The sequence below is a fragment of the Rana temporaria genome, chromosome 7 (genome assembly GCF_905171775.1).
Source record: "Rana temporaria chromosome 7, aRanTem1.1, whole genome shotgun sequence".
NCBI lineage: Eukaryota > Metazoa > Chordata > Amphibia > Anura > Ranidae > Rana > Rana temporaria.
This window is the reverse complement of record NC_053495.1, coordinates 176,075,461-176,095,482: the sequence shown is the minus strand read 5'-3', so window position 1 is coordinate 176,095,482 and position 20,022 is coordinate 176,075,461. Positions and strand designations below refer to the sequence as shown.

Genomic DNA, 20,022 nt, shown 5'->3' with positions numbered 1-20,022 from the left:
AAAGCGACGCGGGAAGGACGGGTATACTTTTACATGGTGGAGTAATTTTCCACTTTGTAAAAGGTGCCCTATCTTTGCGACGGCAAACTAACACTTGCGGCGACGTAACGACGGGAAAAAGCTTTGTGGATCGCCGTAACTCCTAATGTGCATACCCGACGCTGGTTTAAGACGCAAACTCCCCCCAGCGGCGGCCGCGGTACTGCATCCTAAGATCCGACAGTGTAAAACTATTACACCTGTCGGATCTTAGGGATATCTATGCGTAACTGATTCTATGAATCAGTCGCATAGATAGAAACAGGGATACGACGGCGTATCAGGAGAAACGCCGTTGTATCCCTTTTGTGAATCTGGCCCATTATGCTCCTAAATCGCACAGTGTACATACAATGCATCACATCTATGTGTAGATGTGAAAAGAGCGTAAAGATTTTACCTAATAACGATCATGAATACACAGAGATGTGATAGAGACATGTTAATTCAGATCTCTAGCCAAAAACATCAAGGTAAAAATAAATAGCACATTAAAAAGTACATTAACGAAACCAGCTTGTGCTGTAATACTTAATCCGGAGATTTCCTTGCAGTATTTTTTTCTGCCACTAGATGTCCTCTGTCTGACAGACAGCATCATTCAACCTACTTTCCCCGAGCCAACATTGTTCTGGAGCTGCCCCAGCCTGTGAATGAACAGTGAAAGGAGAAAAAGCACAGTGCTGAGCTCATCTCTCTGTTTCTCTGCTCTATCTTCCTATCAGTATAGACATAGAGGTTCCCCAGTTGTGGGACTTCATAGGCACTTCAAACACATAACAAATAAATTGATAAAAACAGATATTTAGTATGAATCATTGATAAAATACAGAAAACATGAACTATACATGATATGAACAACTGAAAATACACCAGCTGAAACAGCAAGATGATAATACAATCTGGTATCCTCCACCCGACATGTTTCAGAGACTCCTTCGTCATAAGAGGTAACCTTGTAGTCGTTCATTGGTGGTGTATCAAAGGACATGCCATGTTTTGTTTTAATCAAAAAGCGTTTATTTTGAAAAAGCAATATAACATACACTGTCACGCATATAACTCATACACTGTCACGCATATAACTGGACATTCCATGTTTGAAAGAGTCTCAGAACTATCTGCCCTTCCGCCCAACCTTGGTTGTACTGGATAGAAGAGCTAATCGTAAAGAGTAGCACCCAAAAGGTGCTACACTCAACCTGGGAACACCAGGGGGCACTGAGGCCTGGCAAACAGAGGCTTTAGACAGCACAGCTAAAAAGTGTCCTCCGTAAAGATGTGTAGCAGGGTAGAAAATAGCTTAAAGATTTCAACTAACAACGGTCATGAATAAACAAATAATACAATAGAGACATGTTAAATCAGAACTCTAGCCAAAGACAACAAGGTAAAAATAAATAGCACAATAAAAAATGAATTAATAAAACCAGCTTGTGCTGTAATATTCAATCTGGAGGATTTCCTTGCAGTATTTTTTTCTCCCACTACATGGGGCAGATCCACATACATCTGCGTGGGCGCAGCGTATGTGAGATACGCTACGCTGCTGTAACTTACTTTTCTTTGAATCCTGAAAGAATTTGCGCCGTAAGTTACGGCGGCGTAGTGTATCTCTTGCGGCGTAAGGGCGCGGAATTCAAATGTGGCGAGTAGGGGGCGTGTTTCATTTAAATGAAGCGCGTCCCCGCGCCGAACGAACTGCGCATGCCCCGTCTGTCAAAACTCTCAGGGTGCATTGCTCCAAATGACGTCGCAAGGACGTCATTGTTTTCGACGTGAACGTAAATGGCGTCCAGCCCCATTCACGGATGACTTACGCAAACGACGTAAAATTTTCAAAATTATACGCGGGAACGACGGTCATACTTAACACTGAGTATGCCACCAGATAGCAGCTTTAACTATACGCCGGAAAAAGCCAAACGGAAACAAAGTAAAAAAATGCGACGGCCGCTCGTACGTTCGTGGATCGTCGGAAATAGCTAATTTGCATACTCAACGCGGATTACGACTGGAACGCCACCTAGCGGACGCCGAAAAATTGCATCTAATCTAATTACGCCTGTCGGATCTAACCCAGATGCCGTCGTATCTTGTTTTGAGGATTCAAAACAAAGATACGGCGCGGGAATTTTGAAATTACGCCGACGTATCAATAGATACGCCGCCGTACTTTCTTTGTGGATCTGCCCCTAGATGTCTTAAATCTCACAGCCAGCATCATTCAACCAACTTCCCCCGAGCCTAGATTGTTCTGGAGCTGCCTCAGCTTGTGACTGGACAGTGAAAGGAGAAGCAGCACCGTGCTGAGATCATCTCCCTGTTACTCCTTGTAATGCCTCTTCCTCTCACACACCGGCTCTGCTGTGCAGGCACTGTAAAAGGCTGATACCAGGTCAAAATCAGGTAAATATACATGGTTTGTAATAAAAAATAAATAAAAAATAAATGAATTTTTTTTAACAATGTGATAATAAAGGCTATTCCTTGCATATTTGAACACTGGAATTTAGTATTCTGGAGAATACATTTGATGCATTTTACTATTTTGCTCATATTTCCTCCATGGATATCACAAGGCCCTCCACCCCTGAGCAACATCAACAAGCATGCGATTTACTAACAGCAAAAACCTTTATTAATCACTTCTTCAAGATGTGGCGGTATCGCTGCCTCTACAAGAAGACGACACTGCGCGCTGCTTTGCTATGTACACAGTGAAATCTAATAATATGCTCTGGTTTTTTTTTCTCCCCATTCCTTAAGATTCAGCAGTTAAAAGCTCTGATTGAATTTCATCTTGATTTCATTAAATATTCATAAAGGCCAATTAGAAGGGCAGCTAAGTAGGAGCCAAGGCCTCTTTCCATCATCCTGTCAAAGCGAGTGCATCCATCGGCCTGTTTGCCTTAGGACTCTAGTCAATATCCTCATTCAATCATTTAAGGAGGAGGTCCGCCTGCCTGCAAATCACGACTCCCCTTCAAGTGTATGACTTTATAGTCAGATAAGGGAAGGGGTGGTGGTGGTGTGTCGGTTGGCGGGCGCGGTGGAGGGGGGGGAATCTAATCACTAGTGAAGGCAAGATGCTTACTCCGTAGAAAGCAGAATGCAAATGAGAAGGGAAAAAAACACACTCAATCAAAGATTGGAATGAAAATCTTTCTTTTTAATGAGCAATGACATTGGTACAGCCCTGATTACACTGAAGAAAAACTGCTTAAAATTCTCAGTCAATCACACAAGTTTATTTTAACCTTTTTTTTTTTTTTTTTCTTGTAAAGGAAAACTGCAGGGTTACATCTTAATTCATTGTGGGTGCTTATCTCTCCCTGCAACTGCTAATTTTAAAATTACTACCCATATGGAAAGTGCTGAGCTGACTTCTCAAATATATATTGATGTTTATGTTCAAAAGAGCCTATTAGCCTGCTCTGTTTTGCCTTTGCTGATGCAAGGACTTATTAAAATCGCCGTTATGTTTTTAAGGTTAAGATGACGAGGTTTGGCTGTAATAAAGGACAGATTATTTGCTGTGTGTGTTTATTTCTTTTCTTTTTTTTTTAAGGTTATTATTATTTATCTTTTTATGGTAATTTATTGAGATGTATTTAAATTTGCGCAGCGGTTAACAAGCCATGAACGTCAAGGGAGTTATTTATTAAATTCGCTCAGCTGCAAAATGTGTCTAAAACAGGTGCAAAAATGAGGCGAAGGGTATTTATGGAAAGACGTGCGATTGTGGGTTTGAAGGAGAACTCCGCTAAGAACTGTTTGCAATTAAATAGCTACATAACATGACCTGTTTATTAACTTGAACAATTTAAACCCTATCTTGTTTTGTTTTTTTAAGCGCCCTACTCTACCAGCCAAATGCAGTGCATGGATTTAAAGTGTTACTAAACCCAGGACCCTGCACTATATCTGGTCTCCCACAGTACACAAAACATGGAAATGCAATTATGTTAGTAAATATAAACTGCTAAATACCTTTTCTCATCAGCAGTATATAGCAGTCTTGTGACTACTATCAGTGTTTGGTAAAGCTTGTAGGAGGAGTTTTCATTCTATTCTAACTGTCCTATGAGGCTGCAGGACCCCTGACCTTCTGTCTGGACAGTGCTGATTGGCCCTCTGCTGATCACATGGACCCTACCAAGAAGAAAAAAATCCTCTAGCAATACACACAGTGAACTGAGCATGAGCATAGTTCCTCCAAAGGCTCTGTCTTATCATGAGAGGGATCGGGGACTATGGAAGAAGGATCCCAGGATCTCTGTGAGTACTTTTGGTTTCCTAAGGTTAGTCATCTATGTACTTAGCTAATTTCTCCTTTCCTTCCCTCCTTTTCCCTCCCTTTTCCTTGTCTCTTCCCCTCTTTCCTTTCCCTTTCCTTTCCCCCCTCTTCCCCATGCCATGCTCCCCTTCCCCCTTCCCCTCCACCTCTCCCTCCCCTTTCCCCCCTCCCCATCATCTTTTCCTATAACCTAGCCTAGTATTATTATATTTTATATATATTTTTTACTATAGCTACACTAGTCTTCCACTTGTATTTTCCCCCCGCATCCTTCGTAGGAGAACACTGGCAGTGCTTCGACTCCGACTGTGTGTAGCAGTGTTTTCCCCTTGTTTCCCCATTATAATGACAATGATCCCTTTATAGCATTATGTATTTGTTAATCTTGATTACCATGCAGATTCTAATAATTCATTACAGATATTATTCCCCTGATGAAGCAGAAAAGTTCAGCGAAACATGTTGAGTAATAAATGATTTTTGAGGACCCACTATACCTCTGTCCTCCTCCTTGGAGTACATCAAGTAATAGTGACACACATGTATTGTTAGGATGAATTTCCAAACAATGTTTTGGCATGTATTTGTATAGTATATTGTGGTGTATTGGGCTATCCTTATTTTATCTTTTGTATAAATACAATTTAAACTTTTTATAATTCTTTTGTGTGTTTTGTCCAAACTGGTACCGAGATAGTCCATCCATTTTTGCTCATGGGTGACCAGTTGGGGATTGGTCTCCATTCTCCAATTTTCCACAGTAAGTATAACAAGCATGTTTTATTGTATATACAGACTGATTTTTACTTTTTCAGGGATTAGTAACACTTTAAATCTTGGAACTCGAGAATGGCCAGTTCAACTCCTAAGCCTCATGCACACGATCGGATTTTCCAACGGGAATTGTGTGATGGCAGGCTGTTGTCGGACAATCTGACTGTTTGTATGCTCTTTCGGGCAATTGTTGTTGGATTTTCCGACAACAAATGTTGGATAGCATGCTTTAAAATTTTCCGACAACAAATGTGTGTTGTCAGATTATCCGATCGTGTGTACAAAAGTCCTTCGGAAAAAAATCCAAAGTACAAACACTCATGCTCAGAAGCAATGCTAACCATAACACAACATTAGCAGAAGTTGCCCAAAGGGTGGCACTAAAGAGCTGAAAAACCACATAGTTTTGTGTTCGTTGGCCGAAAATTCCTTGCCGTTTGTATGCAAGACAAGTTCATGGCCAACACCCTTCAGACAAAAGTCCTACGCTTTTTCCGCGGAAAATCAGTTTGTGTGTATCAGGCTTTAGGCATGTCATAGCTATACAGGAGCAACCTAGGAAAAAACTCAGCTGTTGTGAGCTTGCTCTACATAAGCTGTGATGTCAGTAAATATAATATACTGCATGGGAGGATACAGATTTAAAATTGACTTAGAGCCACACCAGGTGCGGTAGTAGAACTACGTTGAATGGCAATTCCAACGCAGTCCCACCACAAGGCAAGACAGAATGCTTTATCTCCTACCTGGCCAGTTCACACCACTGTTTTGCAGTGGTGTGCGCTGAAAAAAATTGCTAAGAAACATGTCCACTGGAAGCCTGTCCGTTGGACATGTTCGGTCGTCTGTACAGACTCACCGGACATGTCCGCTCGGCCCAAAGCTCTCGCATGCGTCGAAGTGATTCGACGCATGCGTCGAAGTGATTCGACGCATGCGTGGAAGCATTGACCTTCCAGGGCCGCGCACGTCGCCGCATCATCGTCGCTGCAACGGCGCGGCACGTCACCGCGTATCCTGTCCGAAGGGATTTCTGTTTGATGGTGTGTACAACCATCAGACAGAAATCTCCGAGCGGACATGTCCGCTGAAAACGGTCCGGCAGACCATTTTCAGCGGACTGTCCACTCGTCTGTACAGGGCCTTAAGGTTTTTTCACACTTTGCATTGTAGTAATGCATGCTAAAATGCGTGTTGACCCAATGCACGGCAAGGCATCTGCTCCATGTGCTGTGCGTTGTGGTGCAATTAGTTGTGAATGACACCCTAATACAAGGTAAAGTAAAGTACAACACACTCTTCAGCACACCATAATGCATACACTTCCATTGGTGGTGCACTGTGTTTTTAAAAAAGGGGCATGCCCATTATTTCACCTGTGGTGCTTTGGCAGCCCATTCATAATAAATAGGCTACCATAACACAGCAGTACTGTATGCCCTAATGTGTGTTAATGCACCATGGCAGATAGCTTTAAAGTGAATTGGCCCCTAAATAAAAGTCCCATTTCTAAATAGCCTAGCATATTTTTCTAAAGACTTTAGAAATGTAAATATGCTTGCATAAGTGATTTTTAGGGGTGGGATGCATTTAAAAAATATGCCTTTTGTGCAAATCCTTTAGCTGTCAGATTGCACAAAACATCTAAATGTCACTTAGCAGTCCACTTGAATAGATACGTATCTTTTTCCCACAGGGGGGGGCTACAGTCTCCCAGCTTGTTTTTAAATATTGATGTTCTTCTGAAGAATTCCTTTTTAGTGCACTATGAGGCGCTGTTCTGAAATGGGCAACATCCTCTGCATTATGCTGTCTGCCAAGAGCGCTCTCTAGTGGTGGCCAGGAGTAACAGCAAGATATTACCAGGAGCTGCAGAACGTAGGCCACAGTGGGACATGTACCTACCTATTCAGAGTCCTACTTATAATTGTTGTATTCTCTTAAGGGACAATAAAAGCTAAATGATCTGTGTGACATTAAGGAGGTCAAATGATTCCAAACAGGGTCATACCAAACACAGTGCACATTTATTGTTCTACAATTCTCCATGCAACGACAAATAATCATAATTTTCCAATCTGCAAATCTCAAAGCAACAACCAGCTCAGAAGATCCAGACGTCTGTAAGCTTAAAACAACTTCTAATTAGGCTTCTCCTAAAATTGCTATCACATAAGACCTGTAGCAGAACCCTCCACAGACTCTAATGTACCCTGACTACAATTGGGGGTCATAAACTCCAGAGCCAGACCTTGCTAATTGCTATCAGAAAAGAAGTAAAATAATTAAAATGTTCATAAAAGAGTTATTAAAACTTTCCTTAGCATGGTGTTTTCATAAATTGTTGTAATTGTCTGGCTTCATGCGACCTGACAGTGCCCTATTAATACCAATCATATTACATAAAACCTGATCTGTTATTATCACACTAATAACAAATACACAAATGTATCATGAAAATACTGAACAATTCAACATCAAACATAACTGGGCTATAATGTACAGGAGGCTAAATAGTCACATAAGAGATATGTACATCCAGTGCATATCATGTTTAGTCTCTTTCAAATGGTATGTCATTTTTTTCCAATAATATGTTAGTTGATGGACTTAATATTGGGCCAATGGAAAATATAGTTAAATGGAGTGCCTAAAAATAGATAGTACAGAAATGTACCGTCGTCCTATCAATTTAGAGAAATGTTTGTATTAAGGCCATAGTGGACTTTACTGGTACCATATAGAAGCTTGAAAAGCAGGTAATACGTAAAAATTTGATTTTATTCAGTTTAACAATATAATAAAAAACATGCATAGTATATTTATAAAATAAAAGGCTATGTAGAATGTCTTGGGTGCAACTGTAGGTATTAACTTTACCAGTTCACCTGGTATAGACTGTATTTAGCTTGCTTCCAGGGGCCCCTGGAAGACGTCACGTACATCGAAACATGTCGGGCGGAGCCACTCGCTGACATCGTCACGCAACCATGTGACCCCAGAAGTGCGGGTGATTCGTAATTTGGTTTGCCGGCAAACATTCTTTTACCTATTTAATACCCATTTAGTACCCATCTTTGGTTTTATAATAAAGAAGCTTTTTAAATGATTTTTGTTTTCACTCATTTTTAACACTTATCTGTATTTTAATCAACCCTCCAGTACTCATTTGTATTGTATTTTGTTTTCACTGAGCACCATTTTTAAAGCATTTGTGGTTCATTTGGGACAAGCTCGGCTTTTGTATTTGTATTCTTTATGTTTACTATGAAGATAGCTCATAGTTTTGTCGCGGCTGTTCGTGTATTCTGATTAGTTAGAGCGGTTTACCACTTTAATCTATTATTTTAACTGACAATTGTCATGCAACACTGTACCCAAATGAAATTTGTGTGAATTTTTTTCCATAAATAGTGCTTTCTTTGGTGGTATTTGATCATCACTGGGTTTTTTATTTTTTTGTGCTATAACTAAAAAAAGACAGAGAATATTGAAAACAAAACAGAACAATATTTTATACTTTCTGCTATAAAACATATCCAATAAAAATATGTAAAAAATCGAATTTCTTTATAAATTTAGGCCAATAATTCTGCTACATATTTTTGGTAACAATAAGCGTATAATGATTGGTTTGCGCAAAAGTTATAGCGTCTACAAACTATGGTCTATACTGGACTTTATTTATTTATTTTATACTAGTAATGTCTGCGATCAATGACTTATAGTGGGGCTGTGATATTTCAGTGAACAATCTGACACTAAGGGGGCTATTTACGAAAGGCAAATCCACTTTGCACTACTAAAAGTGCAGTCTCCGTAAATCTGAGGGCTAGATCTGAAACGAGGGGAAGCTGTTTTTTATTTTCCTTCCTCGGATCTACAGCGACTGCACTTCCAAGTGCACTTTCAGTTCAATTTCAAGTGTACTTGCACTTGTAGTTTGCACTTGTAGTGCAAAGTGGAATTGCCTTTCGTAAATAACCCCCTAACTGACACTTTTGACACTTTGTGGGAACCAGTGACAGTAATACAGTTATCAGTGCTAAAAATCTGCACTGCTAGTGTACTAATGACACTGGCTGGGACGGGGGTAAAACATCAGGGGCGATCAAAGGGCTAAATGTGTGCCTAACCAGTGGTTTTGTGTACTATGTGTGCTGCTTTCACTAAGGGATGTGACGGGAAAGAAAATCCATTGCATCCTCATTGTCAGGACTGAGCTCTGCCTTGTTTACATATGCAAAACTCCGTCCAGACTCTCTCCTTGACGATCAGTGGGTGCCAGTGGACATCCATTGGCCAGCATCTGCTGATTGGCTCCTGCTGTGACTAATCAGAGCAAATGTGTGTCACCAATGGCGTGTCACCTGGAAGTATAGAATCACTTATATACAGTATATATGATGCTGCACTGAACAGCCACCCTGTAGCAGTAAATCTGCTATTGGGTGGTAGGCAAGTGATTGATATACTGTATATTAGATATGTGCATTCCCGTTCGTACGAATGTTATTTTCGTACGAAAATGTTCATTTTCGTACCCGCGGAATAATGTGTACATACGAAAAAATTAAAGCACCAAAATATGAAAACGACGGGATTACGAATGAGCCGCATAACGAACAACCGCAAATACGAATGAACGATCCGACGAAAATACGACAAAACGAAAACGGCAAAACGAAAATGACATCTATAACAAAAGATTTGCATTCTGTATTTTGTTTGAATCCTTTTTCTGTTCGTATTTTCAGTCGTATGTTCATATGACATTTCTAACAAAAGATTTGCATTCTGTATTTTGAATTCCTTTTTTCTGTTCGTATTTTGGATTCAAAATACAGAATGCAAATCTTTTGTTATAGATGTCATATGAACATACGACTGAAAATACCAAAAGAAAAAGGATTCAAAATACAGAATGCAAATCTTTTATTATAGATGTCATTTTGTTTTTTTTGAATGGGCAGTGAGTGTAGTTAGTAAAGCAGCTTCTCTTTTGTGCTGAGTAGTACAGTAAAGCCAAATAAACTTTTCTGTGGATTTTCATCTGAAGGGAGATCAGTTGGCCAGACTTTTGAACCCAAAAATGGTTTTCTGATGGAGTTTAAAAACGAACGTATTTTCTGAGAACGAACGGAAAACGATTGTTTTTATGTTTGTTGTTAAAAAAGTCTGACCAAGTGTATGGGGCTTAACAATAGTTAAAATGGATAAGCCGCGTGTTGAAAGTGCCGCGAATCCCGCGATATATTTATGAAAGTACAAAATGACTAAAATCCTTTTTCTGTTCGTATTTTCAGTCGCATGTTCATATGACATCTATAACAAATTGTTATAGATGTCATATGAAAATACGAACAGAAAAAGGAATTCAAAATACAGAATGCAAATCATTGACGAAAATTCACGAAAATTATTGTCTAACAAGTAACGAACATGAATTAAACAGAATAACGAACCATCCCGCATGTACGAAAATAAAACGGTAACGCAAATACGAAATGATCGGAATATGAAAAAATCTCGTCGTACGAAAAACGAACGGGAACGAACAGGAAAACGGGCGTCTTACGAAAAACGAACGGAAACGAACCTATGGAACGATACGAAACGGAACAAAAAAAACACGAAAACATTTTCTGTGCACATGTCTACTGTATATATTCCTGTGCCTGTCTAAATTGACCCTAGTATGTGGATGTATGAATGTAAGTTAGGGACCTTAGATTGTAAGCTTCTTGATGGCAGGGACAGATAGGAATACACACTATAATATATATATATATATATATATATATATATATATATATATATATATATATATATATATATATATATAGATAGATAGAGGTAGACATATATATATATATATATATATATATATATATATATATATATATATATATATATACACACAGTAAGTGTGTATATATATATATATATATATATATATATGTATATACACATATATATGTATAAATAAAGTACTGCGTAAATTGAAGGCACTATAAAAATACCTGAAATAAATAAATGATATTGAAATGGATGGAAAGTAAACCTTTCTGGGTGAGCAGTAAGAGACAGAAGTGGTAGAAAAGAGATTTGGTCATCCTGGCCCGTCTTGCCACAATGGCACACCCAATCAGTAGAGGTAGAGCTCTATGCACCCAGTCTCCGAATTACAGTATTGTCATTTGTCTTTCTCATTAAGTATTTAAATGTCTTTGCATGATAGTTGCAAACTGTGTGGCAGGGATACACTTTTATAATTCTTTTTTTATTCTTTAAAATTCATATACGACCTAATGTAAAAATTCTCTTTAATTTCCATTGCTCTTGCCCATAGAACATGCTAAAGCTCATTATCACCAAAGTTCACAGCCTGTAGTTTCATAGGATGAGTCTTAAAAGATTTATGTGTTTCTGTACAGAAAAGGAGCTGAATAGTAATGGCATTATAAAAGTGTGCAGTAATTCTCTCTCTAAGCCCCACAATAATAACCTGTTATCTGTATTTAACTAGGATCTCAGCCGCCTGCCTGTTCTGTTTCTTATCTCCCAGGGTAACACGTCAGAACATCTCATTACCCTTCACCCTCTGGTCATTTTCAGGAGACACGACACCTCAACCCCCACAACTTCTCTTTGTACATGTTAGATTATGGCAGTTACAGCAGAGACTGTGCTCGCCTTAGACAGGTTCTGGGTGCCTTGTTCCTATCAACCACCACTACTATAATGCCTTAATAATAACAGAATACTAAAACTAGAACAAAAAAGTAAAACATTACTAATAACATTCATGAATATTCATAAATAAAACTACCCAAAGAAAATTCTAATTTTTGACATTTAAAGGAACCTACCATGAACAAAATGTGTAGGCTACTAGGCTACTATTGCTCTGAACCACTTACCCACTAGGGGTGGGTGTCTACTCTAAGATGAAGTTGGGCAGGCAGGGATTGAGTAGAGTAGACTGGTATTGAAAAAATTATCAGATGTACACAAACTCTGATTTACTACCTTTGTCTTAGCATAGTTGTCTGTGCCTGGGCTGTATTCCAACATAACAACCCCAACCACACCTCCAAGCAGTGGCGGCTGGTGTTTAAAGTTTTTTTTTGGGGGGGGGGGCGCAAAGAAAAAAACAAAACAAAACAAAAAAACAATTGAAGCCTCACTGTGCCCATCAAATGCAGCCACTGGGCCCATCAAATGCAGCCACTGTGCCATCAATTGTCACCACTGTGCCATGCCATCAAACACAGTCACTGTGCCATGCCATCAAACGCAGCCACTGTGCCATCAATTGTCACCACTGTGGCATGCCATCAAACGCAGCCACTGTGCCATCAATTGTCACCACTGTGCCATCAATTGTCATCACTGTGCCATGCCATCAAACGCAGCCACTGTGCCCATCAATTGTCGCCACTGTGCCAATTGTCGCCACTGTGCCCTTTAATTGTCGCCACTGTGCCCTTTAATTGTTGCCACTGTGCCAATTGATGCCACTGTGCCCTTTAATTGTTGCCACTGTGCCCATTGTCACCACTGTGCCAATTGATGCCACTGTCACTGTGCCAAATGTCGCCACTGTGCCAATTGATGCCACTGTCACTGTGCCCATTGTTGCCACTGTGCCAATTGATTCCACTGCCACTGTGCCCTGTAAAATGCCCTGCCCGGCACTTACCTTTCTTTTGTAGACAATATAACTTTTGTGCAAACCAATCAATAAACGCTTATTGTGATTTTTTTACCAAAAATATGTAGAAAAATACGTATCGGCCTAAACTGAGGAAAAAAATCGTTGTTTTTTTATAGATTTTTTGGGGAATATTTATTATAGCAAAAAGTAAAATATATTGCATTTTTTGTTTACTCTTTTTAAAGCAGAATCATAAAAGAAACTACCCAAATGACCCTGATCAAAAGTTTACATACCCCAGTGATTTGGGCTTGATAACATGCACACAAGTTGACACAAAGGGGTTTGAATGGCTATTTAAGGTAACCATCCTCACCTGTCATCTGTTTTCTTGTTATTAGTGTGTGTGTATAAAAGATTAATGGGTTTCTGGACTCCTGACAGACCCTTGCATCTTTCATCCAGTGCTGCACTGACATTTCTGGATTCTGAGTCATGGGCAAAGCAAAATAATTGTCAAATATATCTGCGGGAAAAGGTAGTTGAACTGTATAAAACAGGAAAGGAATATAAAAAGATATCCAAGGAATTGAGAATGCCAATCAGCAGTGTTCAAACTCTAATCAAGAAGTGTAAATTGAGGGGTGGAGGAAAATTGTTTGGGATGCAAAGAAAAACCCACAAATAACTTCAGGTGAAATACAGGACTCTCTGAAAACATGTGGTGTGGGTGTTTCAAGATGCACAATAAGAAGGCACTTGAAGAAAGATGGGCTGCATGGTCGAGTCGCCAGAAGAAAGCCATTACTACGCAAATGCCACAAAGTATCCCGCTTACAATACAGCAAACAGCACAGAGACAAGCCTCAAACCTTCTTGCACAAAGTCATTTGGAGTGATGAGACCAAAATTTCGCTTTTTTGCCACAACCATAAACACTGCATTTGGAGAGGAGTCAAAAAGGCCTATGATGAAAGGAACACCATTCCTACTGTGAAACACGGAGGTGGATCGCTGATGTTTTGGGGATGTGTGAGCTACAAAGGCACAGGAAATTTGTTCAAAATTGATGGCAAGATGAATGCAGTATGTTATCAAATAATACTGGAGGAACATTTGCATTCATCAGCCAGGAAGCTGCGCATGGGACGCACTTGGACATTCCAACATGACAATGATCTAAAACACAAGGCCAAGTCGACCTGTCATTGGATACAGCAGAATAAAGTGAAGGTTCTGGAGTGGCCATCTCAGTCTCCTGATCTCAATATCATTGAGCTACTCTGGGGAGATCTCAAATGTGCAGTTCAGGCAAGACAGCCCAAGAATTTACAGGAACTGGAGGCTTTTTGCCAAGAGGAATGGGCAGCTTTACCATCTGAGAAGATAAAGAGCCTCATCCACAAATGTCAGAAATGACTTCAAGCTGTCATTAATGTTAAAGGGGGCAATACACGGTATTAAGAACTGGGGTATGTAAACTTTTGATCAGGGTCATTTGGGTAGTTTTGATTATGATTTAAAAAGAGTAAACACAGTTTATTGATAAAAAAATGACTTCAGCCAAACACTAACCATGAGAACATTTTCTGTGTTATCATTCATATTCTATTAAAAATGGGTAAGAAATCATAAATTCTGCCAGGGTATGTAAACTTATGAGCACAACTGTAAATAATTTAGTTCCGAATTTGTTTTTTTAACAAGTTTCTACAAATTTGTAAATTCTAAAATATCCAAATTAACAAAAACTTGTTTAAATAATTTCCCAGAATATTCGTTAATTAGAATATTCGAAAATTCTGAATTTTAAAATTTCCAGATTTTGAATTTCTGAATTTTAGGGAGGGGCCAGGAGAGCCAAAGAGGGACCCGAGAACAGGAGGATCCAGGCAGCCCTGTGCAAAACCAACTGCATAGAGGAGGTAAGTATAATATGTTTATTATTTTTATAGAAAAAAAAAAAGACTTTACAATCACTTTAGGGAAGTAAAGGATTTTTACACAAGGCACCACTGACCTCTGTAGTTGCAGGCATTGTAAAGTAATTCATCCTCAGAGATCAAAACAGGGGCTCTGAAGTCAGATTTTAGGTGGTTTCTTCTTAAAGTGGGAGTAAACTCCCATCTCTGACTTTTACCTATAGGTAAACCTATAAAAAAGTCTTACCTATAGGTAGTGTAAAGATCTCCTAAATGTGCCCTGTTTAGGAGATATTTACTGTACATGCAGTCAGTCACAACACTGGCGCATGGGCTCTGAAGGAACGGCCACCTGTTCACAGAGCCCAGTGCCGTAAATGGCGGCTCCTGGGAAGAAAGACCAGGTGAAGATGGGAGCGCCTGCTTGGCGCTGGAACGACCTTGTTTTAAGGTAAGCTTAACATTATGACATTGTCTTGCAGGGTAGAAAAAATAAAAACGCCCAGCAGTTTACTACTGCCATAAATCATCTGCTATTTGTGTACACTACAGAGTCTGCTGCTAGAGAAGATAAGGGGAAAGAAGCAGTAATTTCAGCACTGCAAACTTTTCGTACTCCCGCATCACTGGACCGCGGGACAAGTGAGTGTCTAATTATTAAAAGTCAGCAGCTACACTTTTTGGATGGAACTCCGCTTTAAATGGGAGTTCCAGGCATTTTTAATGTTTTTAACGTTTATTAAAAGTCAGCAGCTACAAAAAGAGTAGCTGCTGGCTTTTAATAAACATGCACTCACCTGCTCCATGGTCCAGCGACTCGCCGGCCGGAGCTCTGCTCCTCTCCCCCCCTCCCTGTCCAGCATCCTCATTGTTAGTGTGGGCACCCGGCCGTGACAGCTTTTGGCTTCACGGCCAGGCACTCACTGCACATGCTCGAGCGGTGCTGCGCCCTGTGATTGGTCATGTGTCCCAAGCGATCGCCTACAGGGAGGGGCCGCCAAAAGGCGATATGACGTATCGCCTTAGCGGTCCCTGGATGGAAGGAGGAAGTGGGACAGGATGTCCCACTCCTCCTGAAGCACCTACTCCCCCCCCCAAAAAAAATTACATGCCAAATGTGGCATGTAAGGGGGCAAGGAGTGGATTAAGCGGAAGTTCCACTTTTGGGTGGAACTCCGCTTTAAGAAGGACACCGCCAAATTCGAGCTACTAGGAGTCTTGTGCTTTTTCTTGATGCTTACAGCCCCTCCCCTTCCCTCCAGTTGTTGTGCAGTGTAGATGGGTAAAGAAAACCAATTGAACAGCTGAAAACAACTGAAAACCAAGAACAATAATAATGATAATAATAAAGTAAATACTGTAATAACGTTAATAACCTATAACACTGACATTGGCAAGCCCCATTGTTTCCAGTCACCAGTAAAATACTGGCCAGGTGGGAACGCTAACTGGCTCATGTTTCTTTGGTCAATAAAGTCTTTCTGACTGGTTTCCGTGTATTGCTACATTTTGCATATTTTTATCCTCTTCTGTTATCCAGACACGCATGTCATCTGATGCGGAACAAGTTAATGCAGAGCGCTGAGCGTGCATTGAGCCACACCCCGGTATTTGTCTTAGCTAAAGATTTAATCCCATTGATTATGCATTCCATTTTCGAAAGAGCCACTTGCCTGGATGAGCAGGTGGTGTTTGCCATTCCCATTTAACTGATATATTAGCCATGTTTTGCACGGCATAGGCAGGCAATATTCATCAATTTACTGTGAGATGACAGAGAAAATCACTCACTGCGAAACGGCGAGGACAGAGCGAGATAAACACGAAATGAGAGAAATAATGATCACCAAACAGCAACGCCAATGAAGAGCTGAATTGCCATAGGGAAGATCATCAACAGACACCGTATTCCGGGGTTAATAGGGTTAAACTTGTTCACCGGGGAAAATCCATTTGAAAGCACATGTACCAATAAAGGTCACTGAAGGTGATATGGTATTTGATATATGAACAGAGGCTTAGACCCAGAATCAAACATAGCAGGAATAATTTATTGGGAGGCTGTCATTTGGCTTCTGCACCTGTCAATGGGAACATTTATAAAAAACTTGGCTGATCGCCAGAAAATTGGGCATGGGGGCAGGCCTGCATTTAAAATGAATATGAAAAGTTACGATATTTTTATTTTGCCGTCTTTGGCATTTCCAGAAACATGTAAGTAGAATTTTTGCATACAACTGTGATCTTTTTTTGTATGTGTATATCTTTGTGTTTGTCATTTTTATTTTTCAAAATTCAGATACTGACTTTGTTAGGAGGGAAATTTTTGTAGGGTGAAGTTCTACCTCTGTCCACTAGAGGGAGGAATCACAAAAAAAAAGAAAAAATCTGATTTGATACATTTCTTCTTCAAGTGACACTAAACTAAACTCTGATTTGAAAAAATTAAATCATCAAAGCAGGTACCTTTTATTGTTCACAGCCTCCTCCAAATTCCTTTTTTTTTTTTTTACGGCGGTGATCTGACTATCTGTTAGAAGGTGGCTACAGTCATTCCCCGTGGTCCCATGGTAGCCACCCCATGTTGCTCGCTCTCAAGATGGACTATGAGATTTGTTGTGTGCATAGAGCAGTGCACATAGCCACAACTAACGTACACTGCTAGTTCCAAACCAACAGAAGTAAATGGGGAAAGAAGAGGTTCAAAAGTTCATGAAGGACGTTACAAGGAAGCAGAAAAACAGTGATGCCACGTACACACGATCATTTTTCGGCATGAAAAAAACTAAGTTTTTCGGCATGTAGAAAAAACGTTGTTTTTTCCAACTTCATCATTAAAACGACATTGCCCACACACCATCGTTTTAAAAAAATGCTCTAGCAAAGCGCGGTGACGTACAACACGTACAACGGCACTATAAAGGGAAGTTCCATGCGGATGACGCCACCCTTGGGGCTGCTTTAGCTGATTTCCTGTTAGTAAAAGACGATTTAAGCTTTTCTGTCTGTAACAGCGTAATGAATGTGCTTACTCCATTACGAATGGTAGTTTTACCAGAACGAGCGCTCCCGTCTCATAACTTGCTTCTGAGCATGCGCTGGTTTTTAATGTTGTTTTAGTCCACACACGATCATTTTTTACATCCCAAAAAACAACATAGTTTAAAACGTCGTTAAAAAATGCAGCATGTTCGGAAAAAAAAAATAGTCGTTTTTCAGAACCCGAAAAATGATGTGAAGCCCACACACGATCATTTTAAATGAAATTTTTTAAAAACGCTGCTTTTTTCATGCCGAAAAATGATTGTGTGTACGCGGCATAAGAAACAAATTCATTCTATAGTCCATAGACATCAAATTCACCTTCAAAGGTTTCCAGCGCAGAAATAAAACTAGAGCTTGTTGTTCTTTAGACACTAATATTGACTATACAAAGCATTTTTTTGTGCCCTACATTACTGGGCCCTACATTACATTACTAAATACAAACTTACCATGTAAAAAATATATCGTCTGCCCACATCGATAAAACAAAATGCACATTTTTTTCCCATTCAGACCTACAGAGCATTGCAACCACTACCAGTGCCTCACGGGTGCAGCACGCAGGCTCCTACATTGTTCACATTCCAGGCCCAGGTCTGTACGGAGGTACCAACCTACTGTCACCACACTACTGCTCCATTGAGATCTATGAGTGACACTGCTGCTGTGGTAAACAGGGGTGGCGCATCCATTAAGGGCCATCCGATGGCGGCCCCCCGTCCATCGCCACCTCCCCTATTCATGCGTCCGGCCCCTTTCAGGACACCGGCGCATGAATTCCAAAGCATGGGGGTGTGTTTTTTTGAAGCACTGATTAGAGCCAGAGGCTCTAATAGGCTTTCATATAGGGTGGGCTTGGGTTGCAGAGAGTGCGCTCCAAGCCCACCAAGGTGTGTTACAACAGTGAATCAACATTCGCCCTTGTAACACTGATCCTCCTCCCAGCCAATCAGGAAGTGGGTTTTGACACCGGCCACCCGACTGGCAGAAAGGACAGGCAATCCTATTGGACACCTAGGAGGAGGAGGGGAGGGGCTGGGAGCAGCCATGTAGCAGAGGACTCGGAGCCGAGACACTGCACCACGCTGCCTACCACCCGTCACCCGTCACAATGGGGTAAGTGCCTATCTACCACCAGCCGCCACTGGTGGTAGATAAGCAGAGCCACACACAGTCTCGCAAAGTGTATACAGAAGGCTGCTGGGGGATACAGTACTACAATTTAGGTTAGTTGGGGGGGATTGGGAAATGCGATGATGGGATACCTGATGTAAGGGGGCACTGTGATGGGGACGCCTAATGTAAGAGGACACTGTGATGGGACACTTGATGTAAGGGTACACTGTGATGGGGACGCCTGATGTAAGGGGACACTGTGATGGGATCCTGATGTAAGGGGGCACTGTGATGGGAAACTTGATGTAAGGGGACACTGTTATGGGGGCACCGGATGTAAGGGGACACTGGGATGAGATACCTGATGTAATGAAATACTGTGATGTGATACCTGATGTAAGAGGACACTGTGATAGGATCCTAATGTAAGGGGGCACTGTGATGGGACACTTGATGTAAGGGGACACTGTGATGGGGGCACCGGATGTAAGGGAACACTGTGATGGGAATGACTGCTCTAAAGGGGACACTATGATGGGATACCTTATGTAATGGAATACTGTGATGGGATACCTGATGTAAGGGGGCACTGTGATGGCACATTTGATGTAAGGGTACACTGTGATGAGACACTTAATGTAAGGGGGCACTGTGATGAGACACTTGATGTAAGGGGGCACTGTGATGGGGACACCTGATGTAAGGGGACACTGTGATGGGACACTTGATGTAAGGGTACTCTGTGATGGGGACACCTGATGTATGGGGGAATTTGATGGGACACTTGATGTAAGGGTACTCTGTGATGGGGACACCTGATGTATGGGGGAATTTGATGGGACACTTGATGTAAGGGGACACTGTGATGAGATACCTGATGTAAGGGGGCACTGTGATGGGACACTTGATGTAAGGGGACACTGTGATGAGATACCTGATGTAATGGAATACTGTAATGGGGATGCCTGATGTAAGGGGGCACTATGATGGGAACACCTGATGTAAGAGGACACTGTGATGGGAATGACTGCTCTAAGGGGACACTGTGATGGGATACCTTATGTAATGGAATACTGTGATGGGGACATCTGATGTAAGGGGACACTGTGATGGGACACTTGATGTAAGGGTACTCTGTGATGGGACACTTGATGTAAGGGTACTCT

General features: G+C 40.9%; 1 protein-coding gene across 1 annotated transcript in view; it reads right to left on the bottom strand.

Annotated features, from left to right (window-relative positions):
* Positions 1–20,022, bottom strand: part of AGBL4 (AGBL carboxypeptidase 4) — a 2,019,815-nt gene that overhangs the window by 892,141 nt on the left and 1,107,652 nt on the right. The gene's annotated exons all lie outside the window — the stretch shown is intronic.